Genomic DNA, 18,492 nt, shown 5'->3' on the forward strand with positions numbered 1-18,492 from the left:
CTGTCCAGTAATAACTTATATTAGATGTTTAATAGCACACGGTCCAACCCCAGAATCCCACATTAACTTCATTTTAGGCCTCAATCCTAATGTTTTTTTTTTACTATTTAAATCAATTGTTCATGGCCTTGGTTACAGTATGCGTTTGGGTGCTGACCAAAAACACTGTCTTAAGGTCCACGTTTTTTTGTGCTTTAGTTAAATAGTCATAAAATCCATGACAACCATAATAGCGCTATTTGTAGTATTTAAGCTTCACATTTTTAACTATAAGAAGCTGATGAATGGCAGAACTGTGACATACAGTGCATTCGGAAAGTATTCAGACCCCTTCCCTTTTTCCACATTTTGTTACGTTACAGCCTTATTCTAAAATTGATTAAATAAAAACACTTCCTCATCAATCTAGACACAATACCCCATAATGACAACGCGAAACTAGGTTTAGAAATTTTGGCAATTTTTTTTACAAATAAAAAACAGAAATACCTTATATACATAAGTATTCAGACCCTTTGCTATGAGACTCGAAATTGAGCTCTGGTGCATCCTGTTTCCATTGATCATCCTTGAGATGTTTCTACAACTTGATTGGAGTTCACCTGTGGAAAATTAAATTGATTGGGCATGATTTCGAAAGGCACACACCTGTCTATATAAGGTCCCACAGATGTCAGAGCAAAAACCACGCGGTGAGGTCGAAGGAATTGTCCGTAGAGCTCCGAGTCAGGATTGGAAGAAGTTTTAAATGGAAGAAGTTTGGAACCACAAAGACAAACTGAGCAATCGGGGAAAAAGGACCTTGGTCAGGGAGGTGACCACGAACCCGATGGTCTCTCTGACAGAGCTCCAGAGTTCCTCTGTGGAGATGGGAGAACCTTCCAGAAGGACAACCATCTCTGCAGCACTCCACCAAACAGTAAAAGGCACATGACAGCCTGCTTGGAGTTTGCCAAAAGGCACATAAAGACTCTCAGACCATGATTCTCTGGTCTGATGAAACCAAGATTGAGCTCTTTGGCCTGAATGCCAAGCATCATGTCTGGCGGAAACCTGGCACCATCCCTACGGTGAAGCATGGTGGTGGGAGCATCATGCTGTGGGGATGTTTTTTAGCAGCAGGGACTGGGAGACAAGTCAAGATTGAGGCAAAGTACAGAGAACTCCTTGACGAAAACCTGCTCCAGAGTGCTCAGGACCTCAGACTAGGGTGAAGGTTCACCATACAACAGGACAATGACCCTAAGAACACAGTCAAGACAATGCAGGAGTGGCTTCGGGACAAGCCTCTGAATGTCTTTGAGTGGCCCAGCCAGAACCTAACTTGTTTTTGCTTGGTCATTATGGGGTATTGTGTGTAGACTGAAGGGGAAAACGATTTAATACATTTTAGAGTAAGGCTATAACATGTGGAAAATTTCAAGGGGTCTGAATACTTTCGGAATGCACTGTATCTTTGGACATGAAAATAAAAGCCTCATTGTCTGAATGTGGATTGGATAGAAAGTCATCTGGATAAAAGTCATCTGGATAAAAAAGGGAAGACATATTCTATGTCATGAAATATGGCTTTTAACAAACCAGTTAGGCTTGTTGATGTGTCATTGTCAGGGCATGCTGGATGTTTCACATTATATCCATGAGCCATATAATCAAGCCATGCGAAAACTTGACAGAGGACCTGCTCTCTTGAAATATGGAGACAGAAAAGAGGTGAAGCTCTGGTGATAAGTGGAACAGAGGGAAATGACAGCCGTTCACAAATAAGCCAAGCGGACCGTTTGTCATTAACACCTTCCATTACGGATGTGTCTAAACGAACAATCCATTTCACCCAGTTCCTCTCGCACACACTTGACAGCTATTCACATTGCTCTGCCCCTCTGAATTTTATTTCTCCAAGGTGAACATCAATGCGGAGTGACCTAGCTGTTTCCTATATCTGTCGTATCTTTTTTTGTTTTTTTGTGCAGTGGTCCCCCGCATATGAATGTCTTGGTGGCGTGTTGTAGACATCCATTCTCATGTTGTTAAGGGGAGCAAGGTCAGACATAAATAGTGTGACACTATACACTTCAAGTAAAAAGTTATCGGGCGGTCCGATTGAGGCAAAAAAAAGTGTGTTATTTTGATACTTTCGCTCCTCAAGATCAGTAATAGTTGTCATGGAAAATGAGAGGTCAGGGGCAGACTGGGACAAAAAAAAATAATCTGCCCTACAGTAGTAGCATTTTAGCCACACCAGCCCACATCATCATGCTACTTATACACTTTTTCTTTACCTCCACATAGGAAACTGTTGAGTGTATTTTGTTTTCACAGTGTATATTCTTAAACATCCTGTGTTATGTACTTATTCTTTTACCAGGTACTGTTGGAATGTCTACCAATGGCATGCCCATCTTTTTGTGAGAAATTACACTGGTCATTCAGATATTTTTTATTAAGAAATTAGGCATGAGAACCCAGGGATTATCATGTGTTAACTCCCGAATGTTGTTCTTAGGCACGATGCGAAGCCAAATAATCCCTGGGTTCAAGGGCCTTATTACTTTTCTAAAACGGTTATTGACATTAAAAAAAGGATTAATGACATGTTTTCATTAGCTTTATTTTAATGAGTAATACTTTTTTTCTCCATTCTTCCACCAGACGATATAGTTTGGGGAAAAGCCAGTTGTTAGTTGTGAAGTTCTGAAGTTGCTAACCAAACAGACTGGTCGTTAATTGGTTTTGGGATATTTTGACCCAGTCATTCATTCTGTTCATTCCATGTTGCTATGCCAAACAAATCATTGGCATGTAGCTAGATGGCTAGCTAATAGAGGTTCAATGATGAGAGACAAAAGCATCAATAAATCATTATTTATTAAATAATGTATAAATTGGCAAATAACTGCTGATGGTCAAGTCAATAATATAGTAATGGAGGATAGCAAGGCTAATGTTACTTATCCTTTGCTAGCTAGCCAATTAAAGGCAAGCTAACACACAATCACATCAAGAAGCTGAAATTACATCAAACTACATGCATTTGTTTGTTTTACCTTTGTTTCTATTTACATTTCTTTGGAAATATCCATTATAATGATCCTGATAAATGAATTTGCCTGGCTCATAGAATCTGTCAGTCTTGTCACGTTCATATGCATGGCACGGTGGAGATCGCAAAATTTAAACCTGCAACATGTTGCACAGGTCAGATAGGCACAGAGCAAGGCTTATATTAAACCCCGCTGTACCAAATGCTAAGCTAGTAGCATGGCGAAATATTGTCTTTGCCTTTTTTTCACTTAAATTGACTGGCTATACTGTGGGACAGTGGAGGCTGGGCTGTGGGACAGTGGATGCACATTGATAAATCTAATGGAACTGTTTACAGGTGTTACCCATGTAATGCAGGGATTGTGGTGCTGTAACTCCCTGCTATCAACTAATCAGTCTCCAGGATCCAAACAACCCATTTTATAAAGTATTATAAAGTATAAATAGCACTCATTTTAGATTAGGGATGGCAAACATATTAGTCAATTGTTTATTGACGTGGGAGTAATGATTAATAAATGGGGAACACAATTTATCAATGCCTTATGAATGGTTTATTACAGACCCTTAGTGTTACCCATCCTAGTTGTGAATGTATAAACGCGTGACAAAGAAAATCACTGAATAAACACATTATAGATCATAATTGGCTTATATAATGCCTTATAAACAGCCTAACTACATACAGTTGAAGTCAGAAGTTTACATACACCTTAGCCAAATACATTTAAACTCCGTTTTTTACAATTCCTGACATTTAATCCTAGTAACAATTCCCTGTATTAGGTCATTTAGGATCACCACTTTATTTTAAGAATGTGAAATGTCAGAATAATAGTAGAGAGAATGATTTGTCAGCTTTTATTTCTTTCATCACATTTCCAGTGGGTCAAAAGTTTACATATACTAATTGAGTGTTTGGTAGCATTGCCTTTAAAATGGTTTAAATTGGGTTAAATGTTTCTGGGAGCCTTCCACAAGCTTCCCACAATAAGTTGGGTACATTTTGGCCCATTCCTCCTGACAGAGCTGGTGTAACTGAGTCAGGTTTGTAGGCCTCCTTGCTCACACACGCTTTTGCAGTTCTGCCCACAAATTCTCCAAAGGGTTGAGGTCAGGGCTTTGTGATGGCAACTCCAATAACTTGACTTTTTGGTCCTTATGCCATTTTTCACAATTTGAGGTATGCTTGAGGTCATTGTCCATTTGGAAGAGCCATTTGCGACCAAGCTTTAACTTCCTGACTGATGTCTTGAGATGTTGCTTCAATATATCCACAATTTTCCTGCCTCATGATGCCATCTATTTTGTGAAGGGCACCAGTCCCTCCTGCAGCAAAACACCCCCACAACATGATGCTGTCACCCCCGTGCTTCACGGTTGGGATGGTGTTCTTCGGCTTGCAAGCCTCCCCCTTTTTCCTCCGAGCATAACGATGGTCATTATGGCCAAACAGTTCTATTTTTGTTTCATCAGACCAGAGGACATTTCTCCAAAAAGTACGATCTTTGTCCCCATGTGCAGTTGCAAACCGTAGTCTGGCTTTTTTATGGCGGTTTTGGAGCAGTGGCTTCTTTCTTGCTGAGTGGCCTTTCAGGTTATGTCGAGATAGGACTCGTTTTACTGTGGATATAGATACTTTTGTACCTGTTTCCTCCAGCATCTTCACAAGGTCCTTTGCTGTTGTTGTGTGTTTGATTTGCACTTTTCGCACCAAAGTACGTTAATCTCTAGGAGACAGAATGCGTCTCCTTCCTGAGCGGTATGACGGCTGCGTGGTCCCATGGTGTTTGTACTTGCATACTATTGTTTGTACAGATGAACGTGGTACCTTCAGGCGTTTGGAAATTGCTCCCAAGGATGAACCAGACTTGTGGAGGTCTACAATTTTTTTTCTTGGCTAATTTATTTTTGATTTTTCCATGATGTCAAGCAAAAAGGCACTGAGTTTGAAGGTAGGCCTTGAAATACATCCACAGGTACACCTCCAATTGACTCAAATGATGTCAATTAGCCTATCAGAAGCTTCTAAAGCCATGACATTTTTTGGAGTTTAAAGGCACAGTCAACTTGGTGTATGTAAACTTCTGACCCACTGGAATTGTGATACCGTGAATTATAAGTGAAATAATCTGTCTGTAAACAATTGTTGGAAAAATTACTTGTGTCATGCACAAAGTAGATGTCCTGACCGTCAAAACTATAGTTTGTTAGCAAGAAATTTGTGGTGGTTGAAAAACGAGTTTTAATGACTCCAACCTGAGTGTATGTAAACCTCCAATTTCAACTGTGTAATTAGTGCCTGTCATGTGTTCCCCCCTGCCCACTTAACTAAGTGTTTAAATATTAGGCTACATATAATTCAAGGGAAGAAAACAAAGAGAGAAAAGGAGAGAGACTGCCAGATCCTTAATGTTTTGGCTGTATAATACAGCCAATGGCTAATTTAAAAGGAACTGACAGTCTCTCGTCCTCTCTCTCTGTTTTCTTCTGAACGCAATATAAAACCTGCGTTTGTCATAGAATGATGCTGGGACTAGTTTATGTGGATGCAGATAGATTTCCAGCTTTGTGCTTCATTTGACAGTGCCGTTGATGCTTATCTTTTGGTCAAGAAGTGACGGGCCTTGCAGCGAATGAAATAGACGGGACTTTCAACCCTCCAGTGGTGGAGGCTATGTAATCCGACACAAAAGTCACTCGTTACATAAACTAAGACCCACTTTCTGGTTGAAAAAACATTCAAAAGCGAAGAAACACTGAAAAAACACATATGGAATCATGTAACCAGTGTTAAATGAAAATATATACTGCTCAAAAAAATAAAGGGAACACTTAAACAACACAATGCAACTCCAAGTCAATCACACTTCTGTGAAATCAAACTGTCCACTTAGGAAGCAACACTGATTGACAATACATTTCACATGCTCTTGTGCAAATGGAATAGACAACAGGTGGAAATTATAGGCAATAAGCAAGACACCCCCAATAAAGGAGTGGTTGTGCAGGTGGTGACCACAGACCACTTCTCAGTTCCTATGCTTCCTGGCTGATGTTTTGGTCACTTTTGAATGCTGGCGGTGCTTTCACTCTAGTGGTAGCATGAGACGGAGTCTACAACCCACACAAGTGGCTCAGGTAGTGCAGCTCATCCAGGATGGCACATCAATGCGAGCTGTGGCAAGAAGGTTTGCTGTGTCTGTCAGCGTAGTGTCCAGAGCATGGAGGCGCTACCAGGAGACAGGCCAGTACATCAGGAGACATGTAGGAGGCCGTAGGAGGGCAACAACCCAGCAGCAGGACCGCTACCTCCGCCTTTGTGCAAGGAGGAGCAGGAGGAGCACTGCCAGAGCCCTGCAAAATGACCTTCAGCAAGCCACAAATGTGCATGTGTCTGCTCAAACGGTCAGAAACAGACTCCATGAGGGTGGTATGAGGGCCCGACGTCCACAGGTGGGGGTTGTGCTTACAGCCCAACACCGTGCAGGACGTTTGGCATTTGCCAGAGAACACCAAGATTGGCAAATTCGCCACTGGCGCCCTGTGCTCTTCACAGATGAAAGCAGGTTCACGCTGAGCACGTGACAGACGTGACAGAGTCTGGAGACGCCGTGGAGAACGTTCTGCTGCCTGCAACATCCTCCAGCATGACCGGTTTGGCGGTGGGTCAGTCATGGTGTGGGGTGGCATTTCTTTGGGGGGCCGCACAGCCCTCCATGTGCTCGCCAGAGGTAGCCTGACTGCCATTAGGTACCAAGAGGAGATCCTCAGACCCCTTGTGAGACCATATGCTGGTGCGGTTGGCCCTGGGTTTCTCCTAATGCAAGACAATGCTAGACCTCATGTGGCTGGAGTGTGTCAGCAGTTCCTGCAAGAGGAAGGCATTGATGCTATGGACTGGCCCGCCTGTTCCCCAGACCTGAATCTAATTGAGCACATCTGGGACATCATGTCTCGCTCCATCCACCAACGCCACGTTGCACCACAGACTGTCCAGGAGTTGGCGGATGCTTTAGTCCAGGTCTGGGAGGAGATCCCTCAGGAGACCATCCGCCACCTCATCAGGAGCATGCCCAGGCATTGTAGGGAGGTCATACAGGCAGGTGGAGGCCACACACACTACGGAGCCTCATTTTGACTTGTTTTAAGGACATTACATCAAAGTTGAATCAGCCTGTAGTGGGGTTTTCCACTTTAATTTTGAGTGTGACTCCAAATCCAGACCTCCATGGGTTGATAAATTGGATTTCCATTGATTATTTTTGTGTGATTTTGTTGTCAGCACATTCAACTATGTAAAGAAAAAAGTATTTAATAAGATTATTTCTTTCATTCAGATCTAAGATGTGTTGTTTAAGTGTTCCCTTTATTTTTTTGAGCAGTGTATTTTATATTTGAGATTCTTCAAATAGCCACCCTTTGCTTTGATGACAGCTTTGCACACTCTTGGCATTCTCTCAACCAGCTTCACCTGGAATGCAGCTTCATAAGGTAGTCACCTAGAATGCATTTCAATTAACAGGTGTGCCTTCCTAAACATTAATTTCTGAATTTTCTTTCCTTCATAATGCTTTTGAGCCAATCAGTTGTGTTTTGACAAGGTAGGGTTGGTATATAGAAGACAGCCTTATTTGGTAAAAGACCAAGTCCATATTATGGCAATAACAGCTCAAATAAGCAAAGAGAAATGACAGTCCATCATTACTTTAAGACATGAAGGTCAGTCAATAGGGAACAATTCAAGAACTTTGAAAGCTTCTTCAAGTGCAGTCGCAAAAACCATCAAGCGCTATGATGAAACTGGCTCTCATGAGGACCACCACAGGAATGGAAGATCCAGAGTTACCTCTGCTGCAGAGAATACTGTAAGTTCATTAGAGTTACCAGCCTCAGAAATTGCAGCCCAAATAAGTGTTTCACAGAGTTCAAGTAACAGACACATCTCAAAATCAACTGTTCAGAGGAGACTGTGTGAATCAGGCATTCATGGTCAAATTGCTGCAAAGAAACCACTACTAAAGGACACCAATAATAAGACGAGACTTGCTTGGGCCAAGAAACACGAGCAATGGACATTAGATCGGTGGAAATTTGTCCTTTGGTATGGAATCCAAATTGACGATTTTTGGTTCCAACTGCCATGTCTTTGTGAGATGAGGGCAAATGGATGATCTCCACATGTGTATTTCCCACCGTAAAGCATGGAGGAGGTGGTGTTATGTGTGGGGGTGCTTTGCTGGTGACATGTCTACCACAGCATTCTGCAGCGATACGCCATCCCATCTGGTTTGGGCTTAGTGGGACTATTGTCCTGTTTTTCAACAGGACAATGGTCATTGGTAATTTATGTAATTATTGGGTTATTTTCAGCGTAATCCTAATTTCAATTTTGCTTGCATTTTTTTTACTTCTCTACCATCCCAGCCCCTCCCTTTCCTACAAACACAATCAACATACAATTTCAAATAATGAATCTCTATTGCCTGCATTTCAGAACATACATCACGTCAGAGAATATACCCATTTTTAAATAGCACATTGAAGCAAAGTCTAAATATGTATTCTTTCACAAGGTAAGATAGGATTGATATTATAATGTATTTATATTATTTCATGAACCACAGTCCAAACAGACTAAAGCCTCAGTTGAAATTGAAACACACTCAGATTGTAATCTGAGAAAAACAAAGCATGTGTGTGACACTATCTTAAGTGGTATTAACACAGATCTGTCTATCAGACAGTGCCAGAGCTAATCAATAAATATTCACATTCCCTGACACACTTCGGTTATCTTAGGTGACATCACACACACACACACACACACACAATGCTGTTTTGCCATACAATAAATGGTCTACATTTGGGTCGAGTTCAAACATTGTTACACAGAACAAGTGTAAAATATGACATTTGAAGGTCGCTCTATTAAAGGACATGGTCCAATGACTCATTACTTAACTGTATTTCATTCATAAAGCACTTTTCACAATCCCCAAAAGATTTGCATTTAAAATGAATTGTTGTGATAGAATGAAAGCGTGCCAGAACGTGTTTCAGTAGTTGAACTAAAGGCAAACCAGCCACATACTGTTACTGTAGGCAAAAAGCAGGCACAAATGCAAAAAATATATAAAAACAAGTAAATTTAACAAAGCTATAAATAGTGCCTTAAGAGCATATTAGCATTGGAATGAGACACTTGTGGTTCATCCATCCGTTGATACATTAATTCACAGGAACACATCAGCCGGAGGGCTGTGCTTCCTCCTGTCACTTCTCACAGCTCTTGTACATACAAGAGCAGATACCACTACTGTTCAGTGAAAAAAAAGACATGCTCGCAACAGTCTTACTGCAGGGGATTCTATGCCTTGCAACTGATACACCGTGGTCTGTAGGAATTCCCATGCTGGGGCATAGTGGGAAAGTTAACACATAATATGACTTGAAGAACACATCCAGTGCCCCCAGCAGTGGAAAAAGTAATGACAGGGCTGATGGAAACATGAAATGCCGGTACAATTGTATAAATGCCTACATACAATTTGTTCGTTCGACATGGTGGAATCTTTGTGTCATTAAAAGTAATTATATGATAAATGGCAGGAGAAACTCCTTTTATTCCAAAAATATTGATATAATAACCACCATATCAAAGTGTATGTGCACTACTTCATCACACACAGCCTTTTCTCTGCAAAAAGTCAGTTTGCTGGAAACATCTCTGGTGGGAAAATGTGCATATTGTTTTATGCAGATTTTAGAATATTTGCATGAAAATCTGTCACAAATTGGATGGAAACCTACCTAATGTCTTGAAGTGTGCAGTTATGCATAACAGATTTTGGAAATCTATTCCTTTCATTCAATGTTTACAAAATACTGTGTACCGTCATCTAATTTCCCCATCATTCCCCCTATGCCTATCCACTATTTAAATGTACAGGCTGCAAGTCAATGAAGGACTTTCTGGTCTCATTGAAGATGGGTCAGAATTACTTCCTGCTTATCTTGTAGACTGGTGTTGGGAGGACCACTGGCAGAAGTCTTAAAGCGATGTCACCTTGTGTATCTGGAGAGAATAATGTTCAGTGAATAACTTCACTGTTTCTGCCTAAAAAATAAATTGGCATATGAGGCACCACCAGTAGGGTCATTTCAAACATATACCTGCACTTTGAAGAGAACATCTTGGGCCTGCTTCTCTCTGGGCTGGCGAAGCAAAGTTTTTTTTGTCCATGAAGACCGCATTCCAGTTATCAGTGAGCCTCCCCGAACAGTCCGGGTTTAAACTGTAGAAGTCCTGAGCAATCTGTAGTAAAGCAGACAATGACTTTTCTTGTAATATTTCATTTTGGTTTTAGTTATTATTTTTTACAAATACAACATACATTGACAAAAACAATAGACAGCTTAACATTTACATACATATCCACAAACATTTATGACATCACACTTGCTCAGAACCACGTTCCCACCGTATCCACACCCAATGCTGTTTCTAATACTTGTGACACTCTGCCCCATATGACTTCAAATTGTGTTTTGTTGTAGCCAGACAAACAATTACTTTTCCATTGCAGTTAATCTGGCTAACACCTAACGCTTGAAGTCCTCCTGAATTCAGAGTCTGTAATGGCTCTTTGATGTTGTCGGCATATTGCGTCGATAATGAAAGGGGCTGTGTTTTAACTGGTAGGCTCTCCGCTGTGTCCTTCTCACACCCACAGCCTACTTTCCAGACCAGCGTGGTCACAGCTCTCCCTGCACTGTGAGTCACGCGGGTTGTATCAGCCAGGCTAGTTAATCACAGCAAACAGAATCAAATTCAAGTCTAATGTTTTTGTAAAACAATTTACCCACCATGCCTGGAGTATCCAGCAAATGCTCATACTCTCGACTATCTCGGCCCCATTCTGTCTGGTCCACTGAGCCCCCTGGATCTCTGTCTCCTTGTTGTTCAGCCAATTGGTCATCTGGGCTGCCTTGTGTTGTGAGCACAAAGTATTCAATGAATTATCAATGTATTTTAACAATCAGTTTTCAAAGTGCACAACAAATCTTTCGGCATGTACCTGGCAAGACCCAGCTACAGCTCAAGCTTCATGTATCGCTTGGTGTGTCCACAGTGCTATGCATTCATGCGTGTGTCCCGAGGACCTCCCCTCCTGTATAAAAAAAGGTGGTGTTTACAGAATACTCACTGTGTGTAAGGCTTTTATGTTCTCCTTTAACTTCAGGATATAGTCGGATATAGAACAGGGCTCCGGGCAGCCGAGCGGAAATGGAGGAAAAAAAAATCGCCTCCCTGCGGACCTGGCATCCTTTCACTCCCTCCTCTCTACATTTTCCTCTTCTGTTTCTGCTGCTAAAGCCACTTTCTACCACTCTAAATTCCAAGCATCTGCCTCTAACCCTAGGAAGCTCTTTGCCACCTTCTCCTCCCTCCTGAATCCTCCTCCCTCCTGAATCCCCCCCCCCTTCTCCCTCTCTGCGGATGACTTCGTCAACCATTTTGAAAAGAAGGTCGACGACATCCGATCCTCGTTTGCTAAGTCAAACGACACCGCTGGTCCTGCTCACACTGCCCTACCCTGTGCTTTGACCTCTTTCTCCCCTCTCTCTCCAGATGAAATCTCGCGTCTTGTGACGGCCGGCCGTCCAACAACCTGCCCGCTTGACCCTATCCCCTCCTCTCTTCTCCAGACCATTTCTGGAGACCTTCTCCCTTACCTCACCTCGCTCATCAACTCATCCTTGACCGCTGGCTACGTCCCTTCCGTCTTCAAGAGAGCGAGAGTTGCACCCCTTCTGAAAAAACCTACACTCGATCCCTCCGATGTCAACAACTACAGACCAGTATCCCTTCTTTCTTTTCTCTCCAAAACTCTTGAACGTGCCGTCCTTGGCCAGCTCTCCTGCTATCACTCTCAGAATGACCTTCTTGATCCAAATCAGTCAGGTTTCAAGACTGGTCATTCAACTGAGACTGCTCTTCTCTGTGTCACGGAGGCGCTCCGCACTGCTAAAGCTAACTCTCTCTCCTCTGCTCTCATCCTTCTAGACCTATCGGCTGCCTTTGATACTGTGAACCATCAGATCCTCCTCTCCACCCTCTCCGAGTTGGGCATCTCCGGCGCAGCCCACACTTGGATTGCGTCCTACCTGACAGGTCGCTCCTACCAGGTGGCGTGGCGAGAATCTGTCTCCGCACCACGTGCTCTCACCACTGGTGTCCCCCAGGGCTCTGTTCTAGGCCCTCTCCTATTCTCGCTATACACCAAGTCACTTGGCTCTGTCATATCCTCACATGGTCTCTCCTATGATTGCTATGCAGACGACACACAATTTATCTTCTCCTTTCCCCCTTCTGATAACCAGGTGGCGAATCGCATCTCTGCATGTCTGGCAGACATATCAGTGTGGATGACGGATCACCACCTCAAGCTGAACCTCGGCAAGACGGAGCTGCTCTTCCTCCCGGGGAAGGACTGCCCGTTCCATGATCTCGCCATCACGGTTGACAACTCCATTGTGTCCTCCTCCCAGAGTGCTAAGAACCTTGGCGTGACCCTGGACAACACCCTGTCGTTCTCCACTAACATCAAGGCGGTGACCCGATCCTGTAGGTTCATGCTCTACAACATTCGCAGAGTACGACCCTGCCTCACACAGGAAGCGGCGCAGGTCCTAATCCAGGCACTTGTCATCTCCCGTCTGGATTACTGCAACTCGCTGTTGGCTGGGCTCCCTGCCTGTGCCATTAAACCCCTACAACTCATCCAGAACGCCGCAGCCCGTCTGGTGTTCAACCTTCCCAAGTTCTCTCACGTCACCCCGCTCCTCCGCTCTCTCCACTGGCTTCCAGTTGAAGCTCGCATCCACTACAAGACCATGGTGCTTGCCTACGGAGCTGTGAGGGGAACGGCACCTCCGTACCTTCAGGCTCTGATCAGGCCCTACACTCAAACAAGGGCACTGCGTTCATCCACCCCTGGCCTGCTCGCCTCCCTACCTCTGAGGAAGCACAGTTCCCGCTCAGCCCAGTCAAAACTGTTCGCTGCTCTGGCACCCCAATGGTGGAACAAGCTCCCTCACGACGCCAGGACAGCGGAGTCAATCACCACCTTCCGGAGACACCTGAAACCCCACCTCTTTAAGGAATACCTAGGATAGGATAAAGTAATGCTTCTAACCCCCCCCCTTAAAAGATTTAGATGCACTATTGTAAAGTGGTTGTTCCACTGGATATCATAAGGTGAATGCACCAATTTGTAAGTCGCTCTGGATAAGAGCGTCTGCTAAATGACTTAAATGTAAATGTCGTCCAAATGCAAGGGCGTTTCCTGGTTCATCTCTTCCGCTGCAAAAGAGAGGGTGAAAGGGATATCTAATCATTTGCACAACTGAAGGCATTAACCTCTGAATCAGAGAGGTGCGGGGGCCTCCCTTTATTGACATCCATGGCGCCCGGGGAGCAGTTGTTTTTGGGTGTTAACTGCCTTGCTCAAGGGCAGAACGGCAGATTTTTCCACCTTGTAATGTATCTAGTCCCGAAGTGGCTGCATGGTTCTAAGCAGCTTTGGTTTAGTCTTTCAAGTTTCCATTAAGGTTGTACGATTGGTTATCGATGACAATGTGGAAGACGTAGATGCTGTTTTACACAGGGTCAATGAAAATCAGTGTGCCCCCCCACCACAAAGATCTGTCCCCACTCTCAAAAATAAATTCTTAGTGTTACTTACCCTCAAACTTTGGAATAAAAGAGGCCTTGACCTCTGCATTTAAGTACAAAAATTAAGAAATGTTAGTTTAGCTAGCTAGCTATGTTTCTAGCTTGGCTACATCAAATTTAAGGTAAACTAACATTAGATAGCTAACAGAATTTGCATCCATCCTCCTCAACTTTACAAGTCTGACTAAAGTTGCCACTGTCAGAAAACATTGAAACCCAGTACTGTAACACTAGCAACCTCAATCAATCACCATGCAACCATGAAATAAGCCTGCCAAATATCTTGGTTAAATTAACCCAGATGCAGAATATGTTAAATCTAGCTATGGTAACTTAGATAGCCTGTGAACTTAGCTAACCTACTGTATGGTAACTTATTTAGCTACCCAGCTAGCTTAGCTAATGTGCTAACGAGTGAAACAGTGTCCAAGACCGTCCAGAAGAAGTGTCAGACTAAGGTTGTTAACTTTAGTTAGCTACCATTACAGACATTGACATAGTTAGCTAGTCAACTGTTGACAAAGAAAACATACATTTAGTTATATTCTGCCACAAGACTTCAGAAAGCTAGCATCGCGAGCATGGTCACAAGGCTAATGTTACCACAGCCAGAGATATTGTTTACACAGAAAATGGCTAGCTAGCTTACGCTCAAGCTAACATTAGCTAGCTACCTAATTATGATCGGACAATCTATTTTTTGTTTTTTTATTTCACCTTTATTTAACCAGGTAGGCCAGTTGAGAACAAGTTCTCATTTACAACTGCGACCTGGCCAAGATAAAGCAAAGCAGTGCGACACAAACAAAACAGAGTTACACAAGGAATAAACAAACATACAGTCAATAACACAATAGAAAAAAAATCTATATACAGTGTGTGCAAATGTAGTAAGATTAGGGAGGTAAGTCAATAAACAGGCCATAGTGGCAAAATAATTACAATTACAATTTAGCAATTAAACACTGGAGTGATAGATGGGCAGAAGATGAATGTGCAAGTAGAGATACGGGGGTGCAAAGGAGCAAATCAATTAATAATATTTAACCTGAATGACCATCAAATTCAGAATTCTTAACGTTTGTTACTTACCGTTTGTGGTTTTCAGTCTGCCAAAACACCCTTAGTCTGTCTAAGTAACTTTAGCCGTCTTCCACTCATCAGTAACCTAGTCACACTACCTAGAACACTTGCAAGTTTTCTGGTGGACTTCATGCACTGGTGGCGGGAGAATTAACCCGCTGGCTGGGTCAAATATCCATAACACAACCTTAATAACCCAGCCCCAACAATCCAACTTTGCTGTATTTACAGAAAACAACTCAAGTATTGACCCAATGCCTACAACCCAACAATTGGGTCATCCAAACAACACAACATTTTTTAGACTAACTTACATCTCAAAGCCATGCATGCAAGAAGCCTGGACCTGTTTGGTGCAAACCTATACAGGCCTCAACCTGTATTTTTGCCTTGTTACTGATTGTTTCTAGAAAGAGAGAAGGAACAACACATGATCAAGATGAGCTAGCTACTAGTTTAGATCAATTAAAAATGTAATTGTTACAAATAATGAATGTATGGGCTACATTTATGAGAATAATACATGCATTTACTTACCTTTTCAATCTTGAAGATGATACACTCATTTATCACACCAAAAAAGTATTATGAGTGAGTGCACCACAAACATATTTCCAGGGTGTTGATGCATCCTCCTCCCAATATAGCCTTTTCCAACACCACGGGTAGGTAAAGTGTATCCATCGGAATTACGTTTTGGTTTGATGTCAAATCAACTCATATTGTTGCTACCTTAGCTGTTGTGCTAGCTAACATGCTATTGAACCGTGACACTAGCATATTGACATGCATATTGGTATTAAAAGACAGCAATGTATCATTAGTTAGTTATCACATGAATTATGCAAAAATATGATATAACATTAGCTAGCTAAGGGCTAGCCAGTCAGTCAGTGGTGCTGACAGATTGAAACTGGTATCAACAAAATGTGTTTCACTCTAGCCCATAAAACATGACATTGCTAACTAGGCATCATTTAGCTAATACAATTAAGTTTATTAGGAAGTTTAATAAGTTAAAATTAATAAGACACTCACTGGCCAATTTTGGTAGGTAGCTAAAGCTAGATAGCTTGGTTTCCAGTTTTCAACAGATGTTTCTAATCCCCCTGATTGGTGATCAACGATAACTGGTCTTGGAACTTGTTGCCACAGATTCAAATTGAAACCCGAATTTGTCTGCCAGAAAAAAAAACTCTGGCGAACTGTTTGCCACTAATGGCAATAAATATTATTGTTGCCAAAGGTTTGCCACAGATTAGTGGCAAACGTTTGCAAACTTTTGGCAACATCTTGTGGCACAGTATTTAGTTGGCAGCAAATTTGCAGCAACAAATACATTCTTGTAAGGCAAAAATACAGTCACCAAATTAACCTTTAACAGAGGATTATTTAGCAATTAGAGTGCATTAATTCAGTGTTTCATTGTAATACATGATGACTTGTATTTAATAAAAAGCAGCAGTACTGAATTTAATGTCTAATAGATGGCTATTGCTTACTGTGTGTGTGTTATAAATTTAACAACTTTTTAGGCTATTGCAAGTTAATGCCTGTCATATATGTTCTCCCGAATGCCCCCTTCCTAATTAGGCCTAAGTGTTAACTAGCCTACTATTTCATATGATATTCAGCAAAAATATTAGCTGGCAGTAGTAGGCTAAACCTTTGTCAGTGTGTGTGTCTTTCTCTGCTCAAATATATTATGACAACAGAGAAAAAATAATTTAAAATAATCTAAACAGGCCTATGGGCCGCCGGCCATGTCCCTTTTTAAAATGTGTTTATTTTAAATTATTTTGTCAACTTTGACCAGCCCACCCAACAAAAAGATGGTTCAGGCCATCTGGCATTGACAGATGGTCAATTTCACCCATGTGAGAGGTGTGTGATTCATGTTGCCTGACATTTGCGCCTACACTGACAGTGATGATTGTGCCATTCGTGGATTTTTTATATTTATTTTACCTTTATTTAACTAGGGAAGTCAGTTAAGAACAAATTCTTACTTTCAACAATGGCCTAGGAACAGTGGGTTAACTGCCTTATTCAGGGGCTGAACGACAGATTTGTACCTTGTCAGCTCGGGGATTTGAACTTGCAACCTTTCGGTTACTAGCCCAACACTCTAACCACTAGGCGACCCTGCCGCTCTGTCATGGTGGTAGGCAAATTCAAGTGTGGAGTGTGTTGGGGAGGGATGTGATGTGGTCTTTGACTAGCCTCTCAAAGCACTTCATGATGAAGGAAGAGAGTGGTACTGAGCGGTAGTCATTCAGTTCAGTTACTTTCCCTTTCTTGGGCACGGGATGATAGTGACCATCTTGAAGCAGGTGGGTATAGTGGCCTGGGCTAGGGAGAGATTCAAAATGTCCAAAAACGCAACAGCCAGCTGGTCTGCACATGCTCTGAGGGCATGGTTAGGTATGCAGTCTGGACCGGCAAGCCTTGCGAGGGTTAACACGTATGAATGACTTACATACATCCTCAGTGGAGACTGTGAGTGTGTAGCCCACATTGTCATCGGAGGCTCTTCTGGCAGCTTAGGGTAATTGTGCTCGAATCGTGAGAAAAAGGTGTTTAGCTCGTCCGGTAGGGTGGCGTTGGTGACCGCGATGTGGCTGGCTTTGTTTTATTCATCTGTGATCGTTAGGAGCCCCTGCCACATTCGCCTTGTGTCCAATCCGCTAAATTGCTCTTCCACTTTGTCCCTATACTTGTGTTTCGCCATCTTGATTGATTTGCTAGGTCGTATTTGTACTGTTTAACCAAGCTATTGTCCCCGGTCACCTTGCCTTGTTTATAAGTAGCATCTCTCTCTTTCAGTTTTCCTACAAGGCTGCTTGTTTTGGAAGTCCAGAAATGGATGTACCAATCCCAGATTGGACCTTCAACGTTCAAATTCAAGTTCTTGCGAAGTCTCAGGACATGCTGCTTTAGGTTGGTGTCCTCTTGTTTGGAATCAAACTCCTACCACAGATAATGTAATCACTAGTCATCTGTTGGGTTTCAAAACTAATAGTACTTCCATTCTGCATGCTGTATTAAAACAAAAAGGATCACAATAACCAATCCTGTAAATTCAATCACTGACTCATTATCCTGATGCCAGTTTGTAAAAGCCTGTCTCTTACTGGAATACTATGGACAGTGTGGAAATAGATGTTGATTACATCTATGATCCAGGAAGCAAAGATAATCATTCTAGCACTCTCACATTGGGCAGTTTCTAGTCACATATCTAAATAAAGTGCAGTTGAGGTTCTCTTGAATAACTAATGTTGTCAGTTAAGAGAAGTGTATCTTCAATGTGTTGCTGTAGAAAATTAAATGAAATACCATACATTTTATTTGTCGCCTTAGAGTATTACAATTAGGGCTATGTAATAGCGGTGTGATACATACAACCTTCACAGGCACAGGAGTACAGTAAGAGTACATAGACTACAACAATGACTTGAAAGTGCATGGCAAATAAATATAAAAAAGTAAATGTTCTGCTGTGGCTCTGCAGTCTGCGGTGATGATGACACAGAGCTTTTAAACTCAACCTATTTGGGAGCAAATGGTAGCAGCTGGTGCACAGCCTGTGGTCTAACTTCTCATCGCATCACAGGACGCTC

At 42.3% G+C, this 18,492-nt stretch overlaps 1 protein-coding gene across 1 annotated transcript in view; it reads left to right on the top strand.

Moving 5' to 3' along the window:
• Window positions 1-18,492, top strand: part of LOC115205893 (glutamate receptor ionotropic, kainate 4-like) — a 214,792-nt gene that overhangs the window by 22,678 nt on the left and 173,622 nt on the right. The window lies entirely within an intron of this gene.

This window comes from Salmo trutta, chromosome 13 (assembly GCF_901001165.1).
Source record: "Salmo trutta chromosome 13, fSalTru1.1, whole genome shotgun sequence".
Taxonomy (NCBI): Eukaryota; Metazoa; Chordata; class Actinopteri; order Salmoniformes; family Salmonidae; genus Salmo; species Salmo trutta.